Below are 12,185 nucleotides of genomic sequence, written 5' to 3'. Positions count from 1 at the left end.
CAAAATGTAGCATAATGGCTCCTGCCATTTAAAATGGAATCAGGCAGTTCCTCACCGTGAGGCCAGGAGGTGGTTCAGGCTGAGAGGGTTGGGGTCATGGTTTCAGGGACAGGAGCTCAGGAGCTTGCAGAGGGGCCAGCAGGCCAGTTCCATCTCCAGTGGGAAGGGCAGGGGCTCAGGCTCAGGCAAGGGCATGGCTAAGGCCAGCGGAGGCTATGGCCAATGACTGCTGCTTCACCAGCTCCCTGCAGCCATTACTGCCTCTTACTTCTCCTTCAGTCCTAACTCAACGCCTCGACCTAGTTCTCCAGGAGCCGCTGGCTCTTCCAGGGGAGGTCTCAGAGCAGCCATAGAACCCAGGGGTGGTCCAGGGTCCGAGCCATTGGTGGCAGCATCATGCGTGGTCCAGGAAGCCCAGGCAGAGGGGGTCCAACCAGGGCCTGGGATGGGGGCCTCAGGACCATAGGTCAGGGGATACCTGCTGCAGAAGAGAGAGAGCAGATTCTGCTCTCTCTTGTAGCACGTGGGGGACGAAGGCTGGACGCTGGATAGGGGCCCTCTGAGGGGCCACAGCTGCTCGCCTCAGGAACATGGCTTCACGAGCCTCAGGACTATCTAGGTGACTGTGATCAGCAGGGTCAAAGCCGTCTGGACCCAGAAAAGGAGTGCCTCCCACCATGGGAGGAACTACTATGATTGCTGCAGCTGCCTGGGCCTCCAGCGTCTGTTGGACCTGCTGGTACGTGTTGGTGGTGGTAACTGGGCAGATCACGGGAGCTGCTGGGACCTGTGTGGCCTCTACCAGGGCCATAGCCGGCACAGCAGTTGGGATTCCGCCCACTCCTCACTCCCAGTACTCCCTGCTTAATCAGGGTCCTCTCCACCTCCATTTCTTTCAAGCATTTCTGGCTGGTCTTGCCCGGAAGGCTGACACCAGGCCTCAGGACCACAGGCGCTCTCGGCACGGGAGTCCCAGAGCCACCCCCTCCCCAGCCATCATTGATGCTGTCGCCTTCGCTGCTGCGAGTTCTCTGTTGGTCGACCCCCTGGCTCCTCCCTAAACTTCATCTTGACCTCTCTTACTCATGAAGACAATATTTCTAAGTGTCTTTTTACAAAGGCATAAAATGTATAGCAAACCCTTGCAAGTAATTTGGTTTCAGGCCTGGGCACATGTAACCAAATAAATGCTGTCCGAATAAACTCTTAGATTGTACCTTAATGTGGTCCACACTGACCTCCCAAGGACCGTTTGGGACCACAGGTGTCCTAGTTTACTCTCTGTGGCTGTGATAAAATACCGACCAAAAGCAGCTTGGGGAAGAAAGGGATTTGTTGGGCGTGTAGGTCGCACACAGTCCATCACTGGAAGATGCTGCAGCAGGCACGAAGGGCGGGCACCTGGAGGCCAGAACTGAAGCCGAGGCCGTGGAGCGGTGCCGCTTACTGGCCCCGTTTACACGGCGTGCTCAGCCTGCTTCCCTCTATCACCCAGGACCACTGACCTAGGCGTGGCACCCTCCTCAGTTATCATCAGTCCTTAGTCAGGAAATGCCCTACAGCCTTCACAGGCCACGCCAATCGAAGGCAATTACTCAGTGGGGTTCCCTCTTCCCTAGTGACTCCAGTTTGTGGCAAGTTGACAAAAACCAGCAGAACGTGGCTTGGGACATTTGGTTTGTACCTAATCATGAGACTTTTTTTCCCCCCCTGGCTTGTGGCTGTCACGTCCTTCAGTGGTGCGTCTTGTCTCTCTGTCTTCTCCAGGCATCTAGGCAAAACAATTAAGTGTTAATTATAATTAGATGATATAACGGCATTCCTCCTAGAGACCACTGCAAGCTGGGTGAAATTGTTCTATCCAGATTATATCTCCGCGCCTGACACTACACAGACACATTAATCTGTCAACATTCTCTGATCTCCCCCCCCACCGCAAGGTGCCCCAAGTCTTGGGATTGGCAGCCTGTTCTCCGAGTCACGTTGCTCTCTCCTCCTCCAGGTCAGACGATGTCTGCTTCAGTCTAACTCATGGTGGACTTCGAAGCGGCTGTGTAGGGGCTCGGGAAGACAAAAGACAAACTTGGTTTTGGGAATGACCTTGTTGGAAGTGATGGTGTCCAGGAAAGGGGGCCCTTAGTCTACAGGTTGCTGCCACCATGAAGAACAGAGAGGATGCCCAGAAGAAGGGGAAGAAGTAGGGGGATGGTGTGGGACATGGTGGCAGCCATATTGTGGGATCTGGGGAGTGGAAGATTGAGAAAGCTGTGGCCAGAATGATGTAAATCAGCAGTCATGAGCTTTTCATCTCTGGAGGAAAACTTCTAAAACTGCAACACAGAGACTGAATCGACAACCAGGAAACCTGCGTGGGACTGACCTAGGCACTCTGCATATATGTTACAGTAGTGTAGCATGGTCTTTTGGGACTCCTAACAGTGGGAGCAGGGGCTGTCTCTGACCCTTTTACTGGCTTTTAGGACCTTACTCCTCATACTGGGTCACCTTGTCCAGCCTTAATACATGGGGAGGTGCTTAGTTAGTCTCACTGCAACTTGATATGCCATGTTTTGTTGATACTCATAGGAGACCTTCCCTTTCCTGAGTAGAAACAGAGAAGGAGTGGATTGGGGGTTAGGAACAGAGGGGTTGTGGAGGCGAGGACTGAGAGGAGGTGAGGGAGGGGAAACTGACCAGGATGTAAAATAAATAAATAAATAATAAATAAATTAAAAAACAAAACAAAACAAAACCAAAAACCAAAAACACATCCATGGGAGTTTTATTCGGCATTTTTTTTTTTGCCATGGTTGAAATTAATAACTAATATCTGCGTAGATTCTACTGCCATCCCTTGGTAACCACAAAGAAATGGATCCCAAAGCTCTGAAAATAGTAAAATATGCAGATGCTTGTGCTCCTTGTAGAAAATACTTAGTATTTGCATACAGCCTACACACACCCTCCCACACACTCTAAACTATCTTCTAACACTAAGTAAATGCTATGCAAATAATTTCATACTATATTATTTAGAGAACAACAAGAAAAAAAGCACAGATACAAGTGCTGATTTTTTTCAGTTTTCTTTTTAAAGCTGAGGTTGGTTGACGGCACAGATACGGAACTTGTAGGTATGGAGGGCCGACTGTGTCTTCTTTGGAACTGATGCAGGGAGGAAGTATTCTCTACGCTCCTCTGCTCTGTGCACAGTGCCCTATGATCCCATGGTAATCAGCTCTGCTAGCTCCTGCTGTCGTTCTCAAGAGAGGGTGGACGGGCAAGCGCTCAGAGCCTGAGTGTGAGCGGATCCGCCTTCTATAGCATCTCTCTGTACTTCGGTTAACTTCATAGTCCCTGTACATCCCGTTGCTCATCTGCTACAGCAGTCTGGATATGCAATCCTCCCACCACAGGCTCGTTTGTTTGAGCGCTGGATCTTTAGATGGCAGCGCTGTTTTAAGAGATTATGGAACCTCTGGGACTTGTGGCCTTGAAAGCAGATACGGAGCACTGGAGGTGGACCTTGGATGTTAGATTCTTCTCTAGTTCCAGCCCAGAGTTCTCTGCTTCCTGATCACCAAGAAGTGAGGTGCCTCCACTATCCACTTCTGCTGCCATGAACTCTGCCATGCCTTCCCTGCCATGATGGATTAAAACTGTGAGCCAAGCCGGGTGGCTGTGGCGCACGCCTTTAATCCCAGCACTCAGGAGGCAGAGCCAGGTGGATCTCTGTAGTTCGAGGCCAGCCTGGTCTGCAGAGTGAGATCCAGGACAGTCACCAAAACTACACAGAGAAACTCTGTCTCAATTATCCCTCCCCCCCAAAAAAAAGAAACCCAAACCAAACCAAACAAACAAAAAACCCGTGAGCCAAAAGAAACTTGTATGAAGTTGTCCCAGATGTTTTATCATAGTGACAAGACAAGAAGCTTATGTACCCACCTAGGGGTCAGAATCTTGCTACGGGCCTCCTGTAGGTCATATGGATTTGGGTGCTTGGGCAGTGCAGAAGGATTCCTCCAATTCAGAGTGAACTTTCTGACTGATCATTTCCATTCTGCTCCACTGAGCCCGGAGTGTGCTATGCTGGAGGGACAGACAAGCATCAGCTGTCAGGGGCATTTCATTCCAGGTTATCAGATGGGCTCTATTTTCGGGCCTGTCCATCACTCCGCCTTACGCTGTGGAACCCAGAGTGCCTCAGATCCCAGCTGTCACAGTACACTTTCAACCGTGCTTAGTGTGTACCCGGAATCCAAGGGAGGAAGGGAGACATTTGGAGCTGGTAACATTGAAGTGGGGGTGATGAGCTATGTGATCAGGATCTGCACAGACGTCTACCAAGTGACACAAATGGTCACTGGAGCGTTTGTAGAGGCTTCTTGGGATTTTCTAGGTCTAATTGGAATTTTGGAATTTTCTGTATCTATTTCGGAACAGTAATGGGAAGCGGGTAGAGGGATAAAGATCAGCCCAGGCTTTAGACATAATGGAAAGTCAGAATCATGTATGTGGAAGCAAAGTTCTCAGATCAGAGTGTCTCACACTATCTCAGATCACAGTGTCTCACAGGCATGCTGGGAAGGAGAAATGCAGATGCTGGAAGCCTGAGCAAGGGTTGGCCTGGGGTTCTGGTGCAGTGGAGTGGCCTTATTGGTGGGAAAGCAAGAATGTCAGCTAAGACAGGGGTCGTCAGCCCATGTGACCCCTGAGGCACTGACATAATTCTAGATGTGTTCCCCAGAACCTCTGACTAACCACTGTACTATTAGGACATTCATTTTCCAAGGGAAATGAAGGCTCAGCCCTGTGGGGAGGCTGCCAGTCACACATTGGTTCTGAACAGCAATCTCTCCTTGCTCCTACTTTGAAGATTTTAGTGATTGTGTTAGACATGCCACTCATTTCCAGACCACCTTTTCTGTCTGTAGTTGCATCACTGGGTTTTTGTTGTCCATGGTAAATGGTCCTAGAGTGGCTGCTCCTGCCTGTTGACTGAACACACTATCCTCCTATGTTTGGTGAGGCTGTAAGGGGCTGATGATATCCCCATTACCCTCTGTAGCAGTTGCATTAGTGATACACAAAAAGGGAATACCAGAGAGATGTTGCTGGAGGGGTGAGAGCTCTTTTGTGAAAGCAAGAGGACCCGAGTTCACATCCTCAACTCCTAGGTAGGAGCCAGACTTGGTCACATGTGCCTGTAACCCCGACATTTGGAGCTGGAGACAGATAGATCCCTGGGACTCATTGCCAGTTTAGCCAAAACTGTGAGCTTCATGTTCAGTGAGAGACCCTGTCTCACAGAAAAAAAAAAAAAAAAAAAAAAAAAAAAAAGTGGATAGCAATAGAAAAACGCTCAATAGCCTCCTCTGGCTTCTGCATGCACACATACCAGTGTGTATATCTGCAGCAACATGCACACATATAACACACACACACACACACACACACACACACACACACACACACACACTTCCAAAAGATTTGATATGCCCTGTTGTGGAAGGAGGCAGTACCCTTAGTTACAGTGCTTTTGTTAGCCAATATCACCAGCAGCTAAGCTGGGGAATCCTGGTGAGAAATAGAGTCCTGTTGTTTAAAAACCTCTGTAGCTGCCTTGGGGTAAAGTGGCTTATGAGTCACTGCAAAATCCTAAGGGGCATCTTGTTACTGCACTTGCGCTGCATTTTATCTTTGAGATACCAATGTAAATGGACAGGCTTCCAGCTTCCAAATGTGTGACACACAGGGGGTCTAGGCAGGGACTTCTGTCAAGATGTAGTGTCTTGAATTTACTTCTACCTTTCAAAAAATCTTAAACGTCATTTCCCACATGTCTTTTTGTTTGTTTGTTTGCTTTTACACCCCAACCACAGTTCTCCCCACCCCCATCTTCTTCTCCTAGTTCTTCCCTCCAACTTCCCCCCACCCATCCACTCCTCCTCCTCTGTTTCTCCTCAGATACAGGCGGGTCTCCCATGGATATCAGCCAGCCATGGTGTATCAAACTGCGGTGAGACTAGGCACCTCTTCTTCTCTTAAGGCTGGATGAGGCAATCTGGTAGGAGGAACAAGTTCCAAGAGTAGGCAACAGAGTTAGAGACAACCTCTGTTCTCACAATTAGGAGTCTCACAAGAAGACCATGTCACACAACTGTCACATATATGCAGAGGGCAGAGGTCAGTCCCACATTGGCTCCCTGGTTGTCAGTTCAGTCTCTGCAAGCTCCTATGAGCCAGGTTAGTTGGTTCTGTGGGTTTTCTTGTGGTGTTCTTGACCCCTCTGGCTCCTACATGGTTTTTGCTTGATCTCTCTATGATGGGGGCAGGTATAATTCTAGAACCCCTGTAAAGTGATAGGTATAATTATCCCAGTTTCCTACATGGGGTACCAAGACTCAGAGGAGAGCCTCTCCCAATCCACACACTCATGGCTGGCAGAGTCTGGGGCTCAGGCTCCTCTTTCCCGATTTCCAGGCACTTTGCTGTTTTGCCAGATGCTAATGATTAAAGAGGCACGACACTTTATTTGGAAGTGATGAGGGATTCTAAAAATAGCCTCAGGACTGTTCTACTAATTTGAAAGAGTAAAGGCACTGAGTCAAACAGGACTGAGAAATGTGAGGGATCTCGTATTGATTTCCATCTACTTTGGTAATAATAATTGAGGCTGTATTTATACATTAATTAAAAATACTTGATTTTTGGTACAAAATCAAAATGACACACCAACTTGGCTTCCAAATGAGATACTCACAGTAAACCAAGATTTTGCAAGACTGAATAAATGAAAAGAAATGCGTGTAAGTGTCAAAGGCTATGCTGGGAATGGTTGGTTGATCACGAAGCCCTCATAGAGCTGCTGGGCTGGGTGGGGAGAAGGTGTTGACGGATATCTGGACTTAGGCAGATGTCAGCTGGCTTTCCACCCCAGGGAACATGGTGTTTTAATGTGTTAGTTACAATAATGGCCTGACAATATATCAACCCATACATTTGATGAAGACTTATTTGTCAAAAAATATGACTTACAAAAGATAAAGGGAATGATAGTGTAATAAGATCCAGTCATTTTCCCCAGCTTTGATATTTATGAATATTGTGTCATTTTAAAACATATTACACACATAAGTAAACATTTAACATCTATCCTATCTTCCTTCCTTCCTTCCTTCCTTCCTTCCTTCCTTCCTTCCTTCCTTCCTTCCTTCCTTTCTTCCTTTCTCTCTCCCTCTCTCTTTCTATTATCTATCTATCTATCTATCTATCTATCTATCTATCTATCTATCTATCTATAACTATCTTTCTCTCTCTTTCTTTTTCTATTATCTATCTATCTTCCTTCCTTCCTTCCTTTCTTTTTTTTGCTTTTATTTTATTTTACAATACCATTCAATTCTACATATCAGCCATGGATTCCCTTGTTCTCCCCCCTCCTGCCCCCCTCCCTTTCCCCCCAGCCCACCCTCCATTCCACCTCCTCCAGGGCAAAGACTCCCCCGAGGACTGAGATCAGCCTGGTAGACTCAGTCCAGGCAGGTCCAGTCCCCTCCTCCCAGGCTGAGCCAAGCGTCCCTGCATAAGCCCCGGGTTTCAAACAGCCAACTCATGCAATGAGCACAGGACCCGGTCCCACTGCCTGGATGCCTCACAAACAGATCAAGCCAATCAACTGTCTCACCCATTCAGAGGGCCTGATCCAGTTGGGGGCCCCTCAGCCATTGGTTCATAATTCATGTGTTTCCATTCGTTTGGCTATTTGTCCCTGTGCTTTATCCAACCTTGGTCTCAACAATTCTTGCCCATGTAAATCCTCCTCTTTCTCGCTAATTAGACTCCCAGAGCTCCACCCGGGACCTAGCCGTGGATCTCTGCATCCAGTTCCCTCAGTCATTGGATGGGGTTTCTAGCATGACTGTTAGGGTGTTTGGCCATCCCATCCCCAGAGTAGGTCAGTTCTGGCTGTCTCTTTACCATTGCCAGCAATCTATTGTGGGGGTATCTTTGTGGATTTCTGTGGGCCTCTTTAGCACTTTGTTTCTTCCTTTTCTCATGTGGTCTTCATTTACCATGTTCTCCTGTTCCTTGTTCTCCCTCTCTGTTCTTGATCCAGCTGGGATCTCCCGCTCCCACAGGCTCTCTTTCCCTCGACCCTCACCCTTCATTACTCCCACTCATGTCCAGGCTGTTCATGTAGATCTCAGCCATTTCTCCGTCATTGGGCGATCCCCATGTCTTTCTTGGGATCCTGTTTTCCAGGTAGCCTCCCTGATGATGTGAGTAGAAGTCCAGTCATCCTTGTTCCACATCTAGTATCCTCCTATGAGTGAGTACATACCATATTTGTCTTTCTGAGTCTGGGTTACCTCACTCAGGATGATTTTTTCTGGATCCATCTATTTGCCTGCAAACCTCATGATGTCATTGTTTTTCTCTGCTGAGTAGTATTCCATTGTGTATATGTGCCACATTTTATTTATCCATTCTTCAGTTGAAGGGCATCTAGGTTGTTTCCAGGTCTTGGCTATTACAAACAATGCTGATATGAACATAGCTGAGCAAGTGCTCTTGTGGTATGATTGACCATTCCTTGGGTATATGCCCAAGAGTGGTATAGCTGGATCTTGGGGGAGCTTGATTCCCAATTTTCTAAGAAAGCACCATATTGATTTCCAAAGTGGTTGTACATACATGCTTGCATTCCCACCAGCAGTGGAGGAGAGTTCCCCTAGTTCCACATCCTCTCCAGCACAAGTTGTCTTCAGTGTTTTTGATCTTAGCCAATCTGACAGGCGTAAGGTGATATCTCAGAGTTGTTTTGATTTGCATTTCCCTGATGATTAGGGATGTTGAGTAATTCCCTAAATGTCTTCCAGCCATTTGAGTTTCCTCTGTTGAGAATTCTCTGTTTAGTTCTATATCCCATTTCTTTTTTTTTTTTTTTTTTTTTTGGTTTTTCGAGACAGGGTTTCTCTGTGTAGCTTTGTGCCTTTCCTGGAGCTCACTTGGTAGCCCAGGCTGGCCTCGAACTCACGGAGATCCGCCTGCCTCTGCCTCCCGAGTGCTGGGATTAAAGGCGTGCGCCACCAACGCCCGGCTATATCCCATTTCTTAATTGGACTGTTGGTTGTTTTGATGTCTAATTTCTTGAGTTCCTTATATATTCTGCATATCAGTCCTCTGTCAGATGTGGGGTTGGTGAAGACCTTTTCCCATTCTGTAGGCTGTAGCTTTGCCTTGTTGACCGTATCCTTTGCTCTACAAAAGCTTCTCAGTTTCAAGAGGTCCCATTGATTGATTGTTTCTCTCAGTGTCTGTGCTACTGGTGTTATATTTAAGAAGTGATCTCCTATACCAATACATTCAAGACTACTTCCTACTTTCTCTTCTAGCAGGTTCAGAGTAGCTGGATTTATGTTGAGGTCTTTGATCCACTTGGACTTAAGTTTTGTGCACGGTGACAGATATGGATCTATTTGCAGCCTTCTACACGTTGATATCCAGTTATGCCAGCACCATTTGTTGAAGATGCTTTCTTTTTTCCATTGTACACTTTTGGCTTCTTTGTCAAAAATTATATGTTCATAGGTGTGCAGATTAATGTCAGGGTCTTCAATTCGATTCCATTGGTCCACATGTCGGTTTTTATGCCAATACCAAGCTGTTTTTATTTCTGTAGCTCTAGTAGAGCTTGAAGTCAGGGATTGTGATGCCTCCAGAGGTTGTTTTATTGTACAGGATCTTTTGGCTATCCTGGGTTTTTTGTTTTTCCATATGAAGTTGAGTATTATTCTTTCCAGGTCTGTGAAGAATTGTGTTGGTATTTTGATGGGAATTGCATTGAATCTGTAGATTGCTTTTGGTAAAATTGCCATTTTTACTATGTTAGTCCTGCCTATCCATGAGCATGGGAGATCTTTCCATTTTCTGACATCTTCAATTTCTTTTTTTCATGGACTTAAAGTTCTTGTCATATAGGTCCTTCACTTGCTTTGGTAGTGTTACCCCAAGGTATTTTATGTCATTTGTGGCTCTTGTAAAGGGTGATGTATCTCTGATTTCCTTCTCAGCTTCTTTGTCCATTGTATATAGGAGGGCTACTGATTTTTTGTATCCTGCTATGTTGCTGAAGGTGTTTATAAGCTGTATCAGTTCCTTGGTGGAATCTTTGGGGTCACTCAAGTATACCATCATGTCATCTGCAAATAGAGAAAGCTTGACTTCTTCCTTTCCATTTTGTACCCCTTTGATCTCCTTATGTTGTCTTATTGATCTGGCTAGAACTTCAAGTACTATATTGAATGAGTATGGGGAGAGCGGACAGCCTTGCCTCATTCCTGATGTTAGTGGAATTGCTTTGAGTTTCTCTCCATTTAATTTGATGTTGGCTGTTGGCTTGCTGTAAATTGCCTTTATTATGTTTAGGCATGTTCCCTGTATTCCTGATTGCTCCAAGACCTTTATCATGAAGGGGTGTTGGATTTTGTCAAATGCCTTTTCTGCATCTAGTGAGATGATCATGTGGTTTTTTTTCTTTGAGTTTGTTTATATGGTGTATTACATTGACGGACTTTTGTATGTTGAACCACCCTTGCATCCCTGGGATGAAGCCTACTTGATCATGGTGGATAATTGTTTTAATGTGTTCTTGGAGTCTGTTTGCCAGTATTTTTATTCTTTCTTTCTTTCTTTCTTTCTTTCTTTCTTTCTTTCTTTCTTTCTTTCTTTCTTTCTTTCTCTCTCTCTCTCTCTCTCTCTCTCTCTCTCTCTCTCTCTCTCTTTCTTTCTTTCTTTCTTTCTTTCTTTCTGTCTTTCTCTCTCTCTCTCTCTCCTTCCTTCTTTCGTCCTCTTTCTTTCTCTCTCTCTTTCTTTCTTTCTTTCTTTCTTTCTTTCTTTCTTTCTTTCTTTCTTTCTTTCTTTCTTTCTATCTTGGAGGAAGGTAGAGTGCTATAAGGGAAATTCCAAACACCGTGTTACTCACTTGAGAACACATCTGTATATACCTCTGGCAGATAAAAATTAAGAAAACAGTTTGAGAGCTGGGATGTAGGGCAGTTAGTGGAGTGTTTGCTTAGCATGCAGTAAACCCTGGGTTTGATCCTTAGCACTTCATAAAATTGGTCATGATAGTGAATGCTTGTGATTCCAATATTCAGGAGGTAGAGGCAGGAGGATCAGAAGCTCAAGTCTATCCTTGGCTACATAGCAAATTTGAGGTCAGCCTGGGATTTATAAGACTCTGTCTAAACACACAGAAGAAATAAACAAATGAAGGAAGGAATGAAGATAGGAAGAAAGAAAGAAAGAAAACTATTGTACAGAGTTGCAGGGTGAATGTTCCATTACTATCTCAGAATAGGGTTCTCTTTTTCAGATTCTTCAGACCACAACATACTCGGCACATCATACTTCACTGACTCATCTCTATGCCTCCAATCTATAGAACTGCTTACTCTCCTGTAAGAACAGACAATTAGGGAGACGGGCTTGACTAGATTTAGGTATTTAAAAAATACTTCATAGATGAAAACTTATACTCTGTTCAGTTTCAACATTTTGAAAGATTCTGTTTCATAGAGAACCACTTTTCAAGTCCTAACTCATAGACAACATTGAAATTTTGAGTAATGACTTTGAGATAATGACATGCCTCACTCACTTGCTTCATGTTGGGAGCCAATGCTTGGAAATGAGTATTGCTGAACCATGAGAGGGAACCACTATTTTGTGCAAATAGGTGCACAAAATCTCTTACTAAAAGACAGAGAGAAGGTTCCAATGTTGGGTTCATTTTATCTTGTGTTCATTTATCTTATGTTTTACATATAAGTCTTAAAAAAGCCTTCATTTTATTATGGCAATTCATTGACAATGTGAAATAGATTTAGAAGGATTAGGAAGTAGCTGGGCATAGTAGTGCATGCTTACATTTCTAACACTTGAGAAGGTAGAGTTCAAGAGTTCAAGGCCAGACTCAGCTGTGCAGGTTTGTAACCTGGGCAACATGAGTATATGTTTAACAAAAAGAAGCTAGTAATTGCTTTAAGTGACTCCAAGTTTCTAGAAAATGCTTTTAAGTACATATATAAACATTTAGAAGCAGTGCTCTAAGAAATTTGATAATCCAGAAGCATAAAAATACTACAGAGGTAGTTGATTTAATAGATTAATTTATTTTG

General features: G+C 45.2%; 1 pseudogene; it reads right to left on the bottom strand.

Annotated features, from left to right (window-relative positions):
- Window positions 1–1,534, bottom strand: part of LOC114699883 — a 96,032-nt pseudogene extending 94,498 nt beyond the window's left edge.
- Between the last annotated feature and the right edge of the window lie 10,651 nt (window positions 1,535–12,185).

This window comes from Peromyscus leucopus, chromosome 1, assembly GCF_004664715.2.
Source record: "Peromyscus leucopus breed LL Stock chromosome 1, UCI_PerLeu_2.1, whole genome shotgun sequence".
NCBI classification, from domain to species: domain Eukaryota; kingdom Metazoa; phylum Chordata; class Mammalia; order Rodentia; family Cricetidae; genus Peromyscus; species Peromyscus leucopus.
Note: the sequence above shows the minus strand (reverse complement) of the source record. Positions and strands in the feature narration are given on the sequence as shown.